Source organism: Daktulosphaira vitifoliae, unplaced genomic scaffold (genome assembly GCF_025091365.1).
Source record: "Daktulosphaira vitifoliae isolate Bord-2020 unplaced genomic scaffold, ASM2509136v1 Scaffold_5, whole genome shotgun sequence".
Lineage (NCBI taxonomy): Eukaryota > Metazoa > Arthropoda > Insecta > Hemiptera > Phylloxeridae > Daktulosphaira > Daktulosphaira vitifoliae.
Genome location: NW_026099576.1, coordinates 8,431,108 through 8,446,393, shown reverse-complemented (window position 1 = coordinate 8,446,393; position 15,286 = coordinate 8,431,108). Strand labels below are relative to the sequence as shown.

The window sequence follows — 15,286 nt, the reverse complement described above, 5'->3', positions numbered from 1 at the left end:
TATTGATCTTATTAATAAAAAGTATTTGTTTATTTGTAATAAAATTAAATTAAGAATTAGTATGTACAATTTTTATTTCTGAATAGTATGTAACAAGCATAAAAAATAAATATCGATATTTAAAACTGCGTGTCGTGGATTTTAAATATTAACACATAATAAATTACTCTTTAAAAAATTCGAAAAAGTGTCAAATAAATTACAGTAATTTATTTATAAATTTTAAAATAAATTTCTTTAAAAATGAAAATTAAAAAAAAATGTTAGTTCTATTTTACTCGTTACATATTACAACAATATACAGAGTGTTTAGTAAATAAGGAAACAAGTCAGTTGTCACAAACAGTGAGAACAATAAAAAACCGTTTCCTTACTTATTGAACACTCCATATAGATGATTTTATACAAATGATCCGCACTGGCTGCTGTTCTTCTAACACACATTCTAATGCGGAGAAGCCAGTATTTTATTGATGAGATGATACAAAAACTTTATGACGTATATCTTACACTTATATTGTAAGAATCTTTAATAACCTATGGGATTAAAATATTTACCAATGTTACATGCAAGTTATAGTTTTAACTACAGATTATTTTTTATATAATACCACTCAGACTGTCTATCTATCATTTCGGAAAAACCGAATGCGATCATCGTTGCTAAATATTTCTTCAACAGAATTAGTGTAGCTATCTCACGCTCAGATAAATAGATTTATCTCATCATCGTGGCTTACGACGACTCCAGATTTGCACCTGGAGGGGACGATGCATACTACAGAAATGATCCTGTGAAGTATGATCTTAATTGAAGAAATGTTACATAGTTGTATTTATAATTTTATTGAGAGCCTTAGCTATTAAACTAATATTTGACAAAATATTTTTTTCTATAAAAATTCATTTATTTTTGGATTTTTAATTTTAAAAGCAGTCTAATACATGATACATGTTGTAAATTCTTAATGAATAAATATTGATATTGCATTTATAGCACTTTATTTTCATTTTAAAATATTTTTTCTGAAGGACAATAAAAGTCCAAACGCATCAGCGCCATCTGTAGGACAGTATTTAATTCTATAATGATATGTATAGACCAGGGAACGAAAAACGTATAGAAGTAGACTAAATAGGGTCACACATAAGAAATAAATTAACCAGCCAACAATATAGGGTCCGTTTATCATAATCCGCTTAATTAATTACTCACAAAATAAATTCCATGTCAAAAAAATTTAGCTTTATATACTTTTTGATTTATCAGTTATTTATTATTTATTATTTATTATATTTATTATTTACTTCTTAGCATCGCCCTACATAATTTACATGTGTGTTAATTTTTTTTCTTTAATAGCATAATACATACACAAATATCTTATAAAATAGGAAATTATCTAATTATAAAAACAACAGGACAACTTTTTGGACCAATAATTCAGAAGTTATTAACATGTGTTACCTAGAAAAGAGCAAATAGTCTCGGCACAGAAATAGTTGTACTCTAAATTTTAAAATCGTTATAATTTCCGAATTATTGGTTCCAATCGATATTGATTGATAATTAATATCGACCATTTTATTTTCTTAATTCATTTTCATTGTGTAAGCTAAGTAGTTAAATTTTTAAGTAAGTTGCTATTTAAAAAAATTAAGCTGATACCCCTATAAGGTAGATGCTAAAAAGTAATAACTGATAAATCAAAAAATACAGAATGATTAGTTTATTGCAAATCACTAATTTTTTCCTAATATAATAATAATTTTGCAAAAAAAATTTTTTATTTTTTTGGTATTGTTTATTTCTTAATTTTTAAGTGATTAAATGCTGTTTTTCCCTCGCCCCGAACAAAAATGTCATCTTCATTTATTTCAACGTCAATATACTTATTTAACTTGTTCATATCATAGAAAACGATCTAACTAATAAAATGACTGGTAAATAACAAACTTTGAACCAGTGTTTTAGAAGTTATTAAAATTTTTAAATGTATACTAGAGAATAGGTGTAGATTATGTTACTTTTATTATTACACATCACTCAGCTGCGTCAATCCTCTCGTCCAGTTATAAAAATATTCCTATTGTATATTATATCCCAATATATAAATCTTATAAGGTCAACCCTTGCTGTATTGGAAAATGATAAACACCTTAATTTTGAGTAGACAACAAAAAATATTATGTTTGATAGTTAAAAATTGTTNTCCCAATATATAAATCTTATAAGGTCAACCCTTGCTGTATTGGAAAATGATAAACACCTTAATTTTGAGTAGACAACAAAAAAATATTATGTTTGATAGTTAAAAATTGTTGACATTTTTACACTAAAATTTTCGTCGAATATTTGACGAATTAAGACCAATTTTGGTAAATATGTGTTCAAAATACGTTTACATTGCTACATCAAATACTATCTATATACGGATCGTTTCTTAATTCATCGGTCGGTCGGTAGCAATAGGAAAGGCACGAAAGAAGGATGCTGTCTAATTGCGGTTCATCTATCATGTTCGTCGACTCGAATGAATCGATCGTATACAATAATAATAACATACTGTATAAATGACTATACACACACTCACGCACGTTCAATAATAATATTAATAAACCTCCATTCATTTCGGTAGCAGACACTATCGTTCGGTGGCGGTCAACGGCGCACAATCCATTATTCATTCGTCTGGTGCGTTTGCCGCCGCTGGTAACACGGACCACCGAACTGTTGTGTCTTCTTGCTTAACCAATTAAATCACTTCCGCCTTATATCGATAGTAATTTATTTGATGATTACTGAAAGCCGTCGAGTCGATAATCGTTATTTTCTAAAGACAAAAACTAATATTTATTTTGTAAACAAAGGTATTCGATTTTACATTCGTAAAAAGCCTGTCTGTTTCATTAAATCAATGAAAACTCGAGTTAAATATGCGTGAAATTTTCTGTTGTTTTTCCCGAGTTCAATTCTTCTAGAGACATATTTATTAAAAACCACATAAGCAGTATAAAAACTGAATAATTGTTGTTCTACTTGATTTATTTGAGAAGTGTATAATTTTTCGTGTATAATCTTTTGTTTCTATCGANCCGAACTGTTGTGTCTTCTTGCTTAACCAATTAAATCACTTCCGCCTTATATCGATAGTAATTTATTTGATGATTACTGAAAGTCGTCGAGTGTTCACAGTCGATAATCTTTATTTTCTAAAGACAAAAACTAATATTTATTTTGTAAACAAAGGTATTCGATTTTTACGAATGTAAAAAGCCTGTCTGTTTCATTAAATCGATGAAACCTTGAGTTAAATATGCGTGAAATTTTCTGTTGTTTTTCCCGAGTTCAATTCTTCTAGAAACATTTTTATTAAAAACCACATAAACAGTATAAAAACTGAATAATTGTTGTTCTACTTGATATTTTTGAGTAGTGTGTTATTTTTCGTGTATAATCTTTTGTTTCTATCGATAAGCTATTCAACAGCACGTCTACAGGTTTTAACGATGACTTTAACGAGTTTAATTAAGAAAAATTAAGCAACAAAAAATCTAAAATTGTCATTTTTTCGAGGGTGATTGATATGATAACGGAAAGAAGGGTTGACGATGATTCCCGGCATGTCGTAATTTAACCTCTTTCGACGGCGATACTGCAAAAGAGATAGGAGTTTAATTATTATCGCTACAAAAGGGAATATCAAAAGTGTTTTAATAACTGCCAAAGTTTTGCCTCATTCGTGGTAGGGGCGTGGTGCGGTGTCTTTTGGCCCGATATATACATACTATAAACATAATATACAATATATTTATAAATATGCACGAATGTTATTAAATACGTATGAGGGTTTGTGTGTATATATATATATATTGTATATAGGTACGGGATATGTGGCCGTATACAGTCGAGATGAGAGGAGTGCTACTTATACATAAAAGATAATATGATATTGGCTTTCCGTCTGAAATGGATTGGTGGTGGAGTGGATTCGCATATAAGGGGTGGCGCTGGGCTAGATGGAGGGAAGGTGGGGTCGGCGGAGAAGCAAATGTTTGATGACGCCATCGGGCAATGCCGCGGGTTCTTCTTATGAATATTCATCGTTGTCACGAGCGTCGCGCATCTTTTTCAGCCGCTCCGCCATAACTACCGGCAGAATTCGACTGTTGATTTATTAATCGCAAGCCGCCGATACAAAAAGGAAAACGGATCCCACTCGTATATAAGTGTGTATAATGTATATGGGTATACGAGTGGGGAAAACGATAATAATATAAAAAAAAAGTAATGGCGAACGCCGTCGTGTGTAAAAGATTGTCATTGCGACTGGTTATTTATTTTTTTCTCGTTAAAGGTATGCAGATATAATATGCAATAAAGATCTGAAGGGCGTCTTTCAATTTTTGAACTTAAAAGAAATTACAACAATACAAAAAGATTGAGCAATATTAATAGAACGAAATCATTGAATTCAATTTACAGGGAATTATAAGTTCTTTTTATTTCCTGTTAATATTTCCAACGAAATCAATTCATTGATAGTTTATTAAATCAATAAATGACATAACCTCCTTATAACAATGGATAAAAACGCTTCTCTTTTTTAGGTCACTCATTTATACAAACAATTATTTAGGATTACGAATGTGATGTATTAATTTTCGAATTTAAAGTTATTTTTCCTTTTTTTTAATTCAACGGAAATTCGTTAGATAATTACTAGGTTAAATATTTTATCTTTCAGTCGAATTTTTATGGCTATTATTTATACAAAATTTTTAATTTTCTGTTTTGAAATTTTGTGTTTTTCATTGGCGATCAACCGAATTATATGAAGTCGGTCCTATTACAACAATTCATACTTCAATTTTGAGAACAGACAAACATATTCGTTTATTATTTATGGTTCACTTGGACGGACTATGGACACAATTTACAACAATGACATTTTTAGTGCAGATAAGAGACGAACCCGGAGCCCAATTTATATACCGTTTTGTTATAGTTCAGATAATGTCCGATACTTTACTGAACAGTAAAACCAAGATACTTACATTTCACCAATGAATTTTAAATCACATTGATGGTGAAATATTCATTATACGTGTTCTGGAGTAAATAGCTGAAGAGTAGGCGCATAAAATGTTTAAATCAGATATCCACAATTAAACGCTTGCAACAATAAAAATAATAATGATTGGAAAAATAATAAAAATTGGACGAACCAATGAATCCGGTTAATGTACCAACAACACTAACTGAAATTCCTACACCTCTGTAAGATATAAAAACGAAATAAAGTATATATCTGACAAGGGACCCGTTTTTGTTCATATTAATTTTACCTTTTATTTTATTTTATGCTCGATATATTCAACATTCAAACTTGATTTACTAATTTTATTGGGGTATCAAAAATAATCATTATAGAAAATAATTACTTCATGTGAAAACATTTTGTTTGATACTCGCAGACTATTTTATTTACATCATACTTATAAATAGTTTCTTTTAAATAAAATAATAAAACACATTTATTTACATAGAGTAAGTCAAAATGTTCTAAGAAATGAAATACTTTTAATATATATATTTAGTTTTTTTTTGTTAATTTTTTACATTAACAATATACCACGAGGATGAAACTTAGTCTTTATGCCCTTTTGAATGTGAAACTGCATATAATTCTAGTCAATTTTTTATAATGACAGATATATATTTTTAAATGAATATACCAATATTTATTAGTATTTTACAGTATATATGTACTGTAATTATAATTATCCGGCTATTTTTTTTTAAATCTCAACGTAAAAGTCCTAGTGATTTTGTTCGATGCACAATGTTGTATTACACTAAACTCATAAAATGTTCAACAATGTAAGACTGCTAAAGATAAGGGCGTAGAATGTTGCCAAGAGATTGAACGTTTCCCGTTTTATTTTGTGTGTTTAAACAACAATGTATTCCAGTTTAACATGATATTGTTATTTTTACAAGAAATTTTTGCGGTGACGACTACGCTTCCAAATAACTTTTATTTTTTTTTTTGTTATAACTGGTCGATTGTTTACGAAGGTCATCCTTTGTTTATTTTCCTAAAATGGGTTGTAAATTTATCAATATCGGGGTTTCTACTTGACTTTTATACGTGTGTTCCCAGAGGAGGGCTGTACAGATCTGGTACGCGCAGTGCATAGTGGTACCCGTAGCAGCACTACAACTATATTCGGTCCTCGGCGGACGGTTTTAATAAGAGAATTCGTGGAGATAAAAGAGGTAGGCCGTAAACGCGTGTGTTGTTGTTCGAGCCGAGTTTATGACAACCGCGCCGGAATTCGTCCGTCACAAACATATAAACGATATTATAGGTGCTCTCATTACAGTGTTATTAGGCAGTTCTATGATGGGCCAAAGTATAAAAATAAGAGAACGTTGTGGTTAGGGAAGCGAATAAAAGGAAAAACAACAGTATGTTCGCACGGGGTGAAATAGATAGTAAATCTTTTACACGATCGTAAATATCCCCAATATAAAAAGCCCCGTGTACGGGCATAGAATATAATATAATAATAAAATAAATAAAATAACGCAGCTCATCGGGTCGTAAAGTGGTCGTCCGGATTGATCATGATTTTCAAATCGTAAAAAAAAACCGACAAAATATTTTGGGGGGTCCGGGACATAAAAAGCCTTGTATGTTTCACGTCCTGTTGGTTTCTCTTAAGCAAAGCACTCTGGTGTCGAAATAAACTTTATGCCTTTTTCCAAAGGTATCATCGAGCCAAACGGTTACTTTTACCTTTACGACTACGTATTTTGCAATGTTACTAGATGAGTGAAAAGGAGCTATGTACCAACAATATCATTCACGTTCATCAAACACTAATAAATAATTCATTACATTAAGGAATTTTAGTTAATAAAATATTTATACATGTATAAATCTCATTGAAATTTTAAAGGCACTGTATATTATACACACAGTGTTTTTAGATTATTAATCACGCTGCAATAAATAACTGTGATATTAAAAAATAGACCTGTTAGATTGAATAATATAAATGGTAAATGAGAAATTTTTTTTTAGCGCAATACAGTTATCATAACGAGCTCAATAATGATCAACCAACAATGATGAATTTAGAATAGGATCTATTCGAAACATTATATTTTACGATCATCGTTATTCGAATAAGATTTTCTCCGATTTTCAATTGTTTTTACGACCCAATAAATTAACTGTTCTAGCAAAAGCTACAATAGATCTCATCGAGGAATGCGGGCTCTTCACTTAAAGGTCTATTGTATTAAATCGACCCCAAAGTACATAAAACTAAAGCCAATTAAATAAAATGCACAAAATAATAATCTAATATCAATTATACTGTTTAAAAGAATGAAATATTTCAATTTATTTAATTTTCATTATTAATTTAAGTTAAAGTAGTATAAATAAATTTAGTTATTTATTTTATTTAAGGAGTATGTTTATGAGATATCTTCTGACTAGTTCTATATTATAATTCATCATTATAGTAAGACATAAAATGATATATGAATTAATGTTCTGCTATAAGTAATTAATTTTTATATTAAATATTTCATAATCATATATATAACTATAAAATAATGATATTAGTATAAATTCTTAAAAACATACAGCTCACGGCATACAGTTGCGGGAAATACCGCGACGTGTCATTTTAAGATGTATATTGTAAAACTTTTAGTTGACCAAGTGACTTTTTATTTAAGTTATGAGGACACTGCCTTTCAATCCAGATAACGATCTGACCCCGAGATTTTCGTCCAATTGATTCTACGCACATTAAACAACCCAATTTACTGTTGCAGGCTTCCGGATCCTTTTTAATTTATCCGAGGGACTGAAAGTCACTTGGTTTTTCCTTTTTCAGATCAATAAATAATTCTCATTTCAGATAAGACCAAACAACCTCCTCACCTCTACCATTCCCTGTATTATGTGTCTTGTAAACATACATATATTGTACGTGCAGATCTCCAGTATATTCCTCGTGGGACATTTTGTGGTTGGTTTTTAATTAATACACGGGCCCCTTTTATCTTTTACTTATTAAAACCATAAAACCGGGAGCAGTTCGAAAAATCCGTTTCTGCCCATTTGTCTTTACAGCCCGGCGATCACCTCCCCTTTGAAATTCTACCATTACTGGTGTTTTTCATTCCATCAATGTGTGACACATTTTTTAAACGATAATTTTTGAAAGTAAAAAATAATAGGGTGTTCCATTTACGAAAAAATATATCCGTGTGTTCTACAAAAAAAAAAAATAATAAAACAAAAAATAATTAGCCCTAGAAATAGGCTATAATTATTAAAACTATACATAAATAAAAATTTAATTTTCGAATAATTGGACCACCATATTCATTGACAAAAATATTTTTTCAAAATTTAGTGTTTGTTGATTATCTTATTATTTTAATTGAAAAAAAATAATTTTTTCTTAACTTAATAATTTTAAACTAAATTACAGCAGTCTTTTATTGGCTACTGAAATCAAATTTAAGGTAATAACGTTTGTTAACTTAGTAGGGTTATGCGAGGTTAGTTAACGAATGGGAAAGGATGTCGAATTCTGTATTTCTCAAAATAAATCACACATCCTTACTAGCATAAAAATCTCTTGAGGTATCACTAGAACTAAAACACACATGCGTGTGTTAGTGTTTATAATATTAATTGTACAATATAAAATGAATACTGTAAATATAAAATTTGCAGCAACAGTGGTTTATAGAAGTAGAAATAAAAAAATTAAATTACCTATCAAAATATTATTTAGACCATTCTTCATTTAATAGTAAAAAATAATAATGTTTTACTGTTTAACTCTCAAAATTTATCCCTAAAATCTACCCTTTTTCTTAAAATAGACTTAATATATACTATGGTTTATAAAAGTATGTACAAATTTTAATTATATATTTTATAAAAAGAATCATTGTTTAACTAAAAAATGTTATTCTTAAAAAATCAAAATCTATGTATTAATAATAACTATGTTTTGAAACATTGTAAGATATTTTCAAAATTATACAAAATTAAACTATGTTAGGGTCAAATGGGGTAAATGGAAATGAAATTTACATGTTTTACAACTTTTATTAGATTCATGTAGTAATAATTTTTTTTAATTTTGGTTTAGATAAAAACTATTTAACTATATACAATGTGTGTCTAACATTTCAATCAAACGTTAAAATAGTTGATTATTTTAAGAGAAAAAAATAATATAAAATTTCATAAAAAATTTACATTTGCCCCATACTTCTGGGGTAAATGAAAATAACTATTTCCAACAGCAAGTGTTATATTGAACAAACATAATGGGCAAATGAAATTGTTCTGTTACAGCTATCATTATATTATTTCATGTATTCGATACCTACAAATTTCCATTTGTCCCAAATAGTATATTGTGTATGGGGTAAATGAAAATTAAAGTATAGCTGATAATGTTATAAGCCTGGGGCAAATGAAAATTTGTTTGAATTACATAAATTACAATTAAATTAGTCAAATAATTAGGTAATCTTTATTATTTTAACATAATTTAGTACAGTTTAATGCTTACTTACTATTTCATAAACTTTCAAAATATATTAACAGTCTTTTATTTTCATATAATAGTGGTAATAATAATTTAACATAAAAAATAACAATGTAAAGTAAAAATTATAAACAAAATAACAAACTAACAGCATTTTTAGTTTTAAAATATATCACATAAATTAATGTATGAATAAGTAGGTAACGTAGTGCCTAAACTGATTATTTTTCATCGACATTTATGTATCCAGGAAATGTGTATATCGTTTTTCTGTTCTTCTTATGTTCAGTTGGTATTGGTAATATTGCAAGAATCATCTCTACTGTAATATCTGACAAGTCATTTTCAACAATATAAAAATCAGTTCCAATTTCATTATTTTTTTTTAATCCTCGGACTAAAATATCCCCATCATCTTCATCTACACGTTTAACTAAACATACATACTTAAAATGTTGTTTCTTACGGTTCCCTTTAATAAAATCTATTAAAAGAAATACTCCAGGTTTTATTTGAGACCAAATTGGTGTATTGTATAAAACTTCTTCAATACTTAAATCTAATGAATTGTCATTACAATCATCTTCTGATGAATGATAAACTACATCATCAATATTATCAATTGATTGTTCCAACACAATATTTTGTACATCTTTAATAGCTTTCTTATGTCTCCCAAGTTTACTAGGATATTTGATTAGCTTTTTCTTTGAGGTTGCTTCCTCCAATTATTTTAACACATTTTTATTTGTTAAAACTTCACCATACTTTGTTACTCTAAGACGAGGAACTTGGTCTTTTGTAACACAAATTGTATTGTTAGTTTTATATTGTATTAATTGAATTGAAAAAATAGATATTATATCTTTTGGGTTTACTGAGATATTATTACTTGATGTTGGAAAAATTTAGTCCATAAAAGTGTTTGACGTTGAAGGTTCTAATGAAATTTTATTTTCTACAACTGTTAATATGTTTTTTTTTATATAATTACGCACTCTGAAGTTGAAAAAAAAATTATAAAGATCGTAATATTTCAAATTATATTTGTTATTAATATTTCCATTTACCCCAAAACCAAATTTCCATTTACCCCAATTGATTTTTATTTTGTATTTTTCAAAAAATATATAATTCCATAGAAAAAGTAATATTAAACTAGTTTTAGGGCCGTATAGTAAATAAGTAAATATGAAATGACAATTTAGTTCAAACTGTACTGTTCTACTTATATTTTTGATGAAGATGTCCTTCTTAAAAGCCGTTGAGCAGAAAATATAATCTAAAATAATCATAAACACTTTTTCGAGTGATAACAATTTATACATATTCTCAAATTTTCCATATTTTTATCATTGCACACTATTATACCTTATGTGTACTGTGGTTATAATGATACTGAATTCTCTAATCACTAATAATTTATTTTAAATAATATTTTTTTCCTTTTGCCCCAATTTCCATTTACCCCACTTGACCCTATATTGGATTTGTCATAAAAACATCTTAGAAAATCATACCATTTTTATTCATGTCATTTAATTAATTAGCTATCCAATTAATTTTTGAATAACGTTTCAACAAAATGCTGTTTTTTGATACTCAATTTATACAAATGGAGTTGGATAACATATTCATATGTATATTTAATTGGATATTAGGTCGTTAATTTCTGAATTTTCTTTTAGTTTAGAAGTTTTAGTTTCTACTTGTGTATCAAAAATCATGCATTTTATTCTTTATTTTTAAATACAAATAATTAAAAATATGTTTTTAATATTGTTTAAGAATGCATAAATGATAAAAAAATTACAGCGACATTTTATTTGTATTAAAAGTTATAAAAATTGCCAGTTAGATCTGTTTCACTCTGTATAGAGAGGTCAATGTATAAGTTTAAAAATAAAAATTTTAGGTAAAATATGGACTAAATGTAAAAAAAAACAAACACTTTTTCTGTCCAACAAAAGTAATTGCAACGGATAGTTTAATTATGTACGACATGAGTACATTAAATTATGGACTATGTAAAAATAAAAAACATTTTGAAAAATTGATTTTTTAATGAACACATACAAGAACATTGATTAAGCGAAAAATCCAGTGAAATGTAAAAAAAAAATATTTTCTTAGGTTTTGGTAATACCTAAGCAACGACGGAACAGTTAGCGGTGACGTGGAAAAATTGGCCCACTCTTGTAAAATTGATGATGACATTCAATCATTGCATTTTTGAAATAATAGTGTAGTTGTTTTGCCTCAGAACGTCTGCGGTAAATTGAAAGGCCGACTGTGTCGATTCTAATATTGTGTTTGAAGTCTTGTAGGCAAATGACCGCGACTAACGAAGTTCGTATGTGCCACGTCGTCTCGTTTTTATTAATAGGTTCATTAGGGCGACACGCGGCTGAATCGTCCGGCTTCTGCAGTTATATAGCTGATACGGTTAGATAAAAATTTCCACACGGGGTGAACAGGAAGTCAAATCCCGGACACATCTGGAGAAAGCCGTAAGCGTCCCTTTGTACCTTGTGTTTTTCTTACTCTTTGAATGAGTGTACGCTTTTTTATCTCTACCGTCCGTCTGCAGGAATTTAAAAATAAAATAAAATCCTCAGCCGCTCATTTGAAAACGACAAATACATATGTATAATTATGATAACATCATCTTAAATATTATATTAATCGACTACGTCGTATAATCAGATTGTCTGGTTCAAGCTGAATAAACAATAAAGACGATATAGTACATAAATTTGTGCATAAAACGATATGATGAATTTTTGTAGACTAATACCTCGGGGCACGTATCAGATATTAAAATATATCTTGACAAATTAAAAGTAATTTACAACAATTTATATGAAGATACATAAATAGACATGTGATTTATTTTATTCCAGAGTCTGGAATGTTATTCAATTAAATCTAAGTATAATACATATAGTTTCAGCTGATATACATATTGAATCAATTATTATTATAATATATCATTATTGTACTATAAATAAATAGTTATATTATTATGATGATTTGGAGATATGAGGAGTGGAGCCTATGAATGTTTTAACTTTACATTATTTTGAACCCCATGGAGTTTTATTCTAGTTGTGCCACTGAAAATTGTAGAAACAGAAAAACGAAATTCATAATCATTCCATGACCCAAATTTTGTTGAGCTGTGTTGTTTTTGAACAATTTGTCATTGTTTGGATAGTATATTTTAAAATATTTCAATAAAAAGTTTGCAACATTTCTATAATTGTTTATATTCAAGAAATTAATTTTGCCCTAAGTTTCAACTTACCTCGCTCTCCCCTACTACGAAATTTGTAAAGCCAATGGAAGTTAACTTAGTATGTAAATGATATATTTTTAAAAAAAGTTCTCAAAATATCACAATAAATATAATAATGTAATAAATATGAAGATTTGAACGTTCAACTGTTTTTTTTTTTTAATTACTTTATATAATTTATTATAGAAAGAAATTTTTTTTTTTATTAATAGAACCTTTTAATTGTATTTATAAGAGTGGGGCAAAAGTGTATTATAAAGTTAAATAAAAAAAATCTATTTAGGATAATTCATTGTATTATTTGTTTTTATTCTTGACTTTACAATATAAAATACACACATTTTTGTGTTATAATGTATTCTTTGCTATAATTGGAAATAACATTCTTATGCGTATTTCAACTTATAAAAATAAAAACCTCATAACAGTTAAGTGCACTTAACGTTTTGCGTGAAAATAACAAGATAAAACTTCTATTATAAAAATACAAAGTATGAAGTATTTGACATTTGCAATCATTATAGTAATTCTAAAAATTTACTCAGCAGAGGTTTATCTAAAAGAGATCATATTATATTTTAAATCATTGAAAGAAACTGCTTTATGGAATTTTATCAAGAATGAAACTTTTCAAGACAAAACGTTTGAAAATTTAGTAAATAACTCAATTGAAACAAATGAAAATTTATCATTAAATTTTGATTACATATCATGGTCCATCCATAAGCGATCAGTTAAGTACGCTCTCTTAATCACCATTTATGGTTACGAGGCACTCAAATGTAAGTTTGAGTCTGCCGATATAATAGCAATTATAATAATGACCCTTATGAAACTAAATGAAAGACACGAGGTTCTAAGGCTTGGCTGGCATAAGGGTTTCGGTGAAGATATTAAAGAATTATTAAATAACGACCAAAATTTACAAATGAAAGAAAAAATCTGTAATATTATAAAAGAATATTTATCCTTTCTATTGGATCCTTTGGTTGTAGAAAGCTATGATTTCAAAAATTGTATATTTAAACATGATAAAATAACCGAAACAATGAAACTCCCACAAGATGTTATGAATATTTTATTTGAAACGTTTCCAAAATATCACGGTAATGATAAACCATATAATTTCCACATAATACCTGCAGATTGTAAAGAAATTATGAATTGTTTAAATAAAATCAGTAGTCTATTGAAAATTGAATACCAATGAAAGAATAAACATTTTTTTAAAGTAATTTATAATCAAATTTTAAGTAGATTTCTTCATTTAAAATTTTAATATAATAATGCAATTATTATATTAATACTCTTACTTTTCTCTAATGTTCACATATCAAACTCATATTATGTAAAAATTTGCTACAACCAATGTGGTCTTACGGTATTCTATTTTTGGGATCGGCAAAGCTATCAAATTCAAAAATCATACAAGCATTTCAATCGATATGTCTTCACATTATTACTAGTACTCTTTGGTTCGTAACTAATAATCAATTTTACAGTGAACTAAATATTAAAACAGTAAGTGAATCTGCAACACTATTCTTCTTCAGATACCATTGTAAACTATTAAATCATCCTAATAAAATATTTATTTATTTATTATTAAATTACGAAAATGACTAATCGATACTTTATGATTAAAAAAATAAAAACATTCCATTTATATTTTTGCTTATGTTATTTAACTTAATGTTTAAAATCGCGAAATTTCTGTAAAAAAAATCGTCATTTTATTTTATTTTGCTATAACACTTACAAAAACACACTGATTCTAATAAAATTAGGATATACTCAATTTACGTCTCTTAAAATTATCTCTTTAAGTTAACTTTTATATTATTGAAAGTTTACTTTTAAAAATCGTATTTTTTGGAGAACTTTCCTCATTTACTGGGTACGAGCGAATTTTTTTCATTTTTTGAGGGTCGTGTTTTCAACTAGAAACGATTTGTAATCTTTGACGTATCCATTAAAAAAAATCAGTCCAGTGAGACCTGAGAGAAATTTAGTAACAGACACAAATATATATATATTTATATTTATAAAAACACATCATGATAAAATTATCATGCCCTCTTCAGCTTCGTATCGAATCTAAAGCAATTAAGAAATTGACAATGCAATTTTTTATTAAATATAAATATAAATGGATAGGTTTTCGAACTTTGTTTGTACAAATGGAGTATCAAATGCTTGCAAATAATAGATATATTTAAAAATTTAGTCGGTAGTTAATTAATTAAATGATATTTATAAATATGATATGAAATGGTCATATAATAGAAAATAGGAACTATTGAAAAAGAGCCAATAAACAAGTTAACCAAATGTAACCAAAGCCCTATATCAAATAATTTATGAGAGGAAAACTTTTGGAATGGG

The 15,286-nt window shown here is 27.8% G+C and overlaps 1 non-coding gene across 1 annotated transcript; it reads right to left on the bottom strand.

Annotated features, from left to right (window-relative positions):
- Positions 1 to 609: 609 nt before the first annotated feature.
- On the bottom strand, positions 610 to 809 carry LOC126908742 (small nucleolar RNA U3). Its single transcript, XR_007704833.1, has one exon. It is a non-coding gene; the product is annotated as a small nucleolar RNA U3 (small nucleolar RNA).
- Between the last annotated feature and the right edge of the window lie 14,477 nt (positions 810 to 15,286).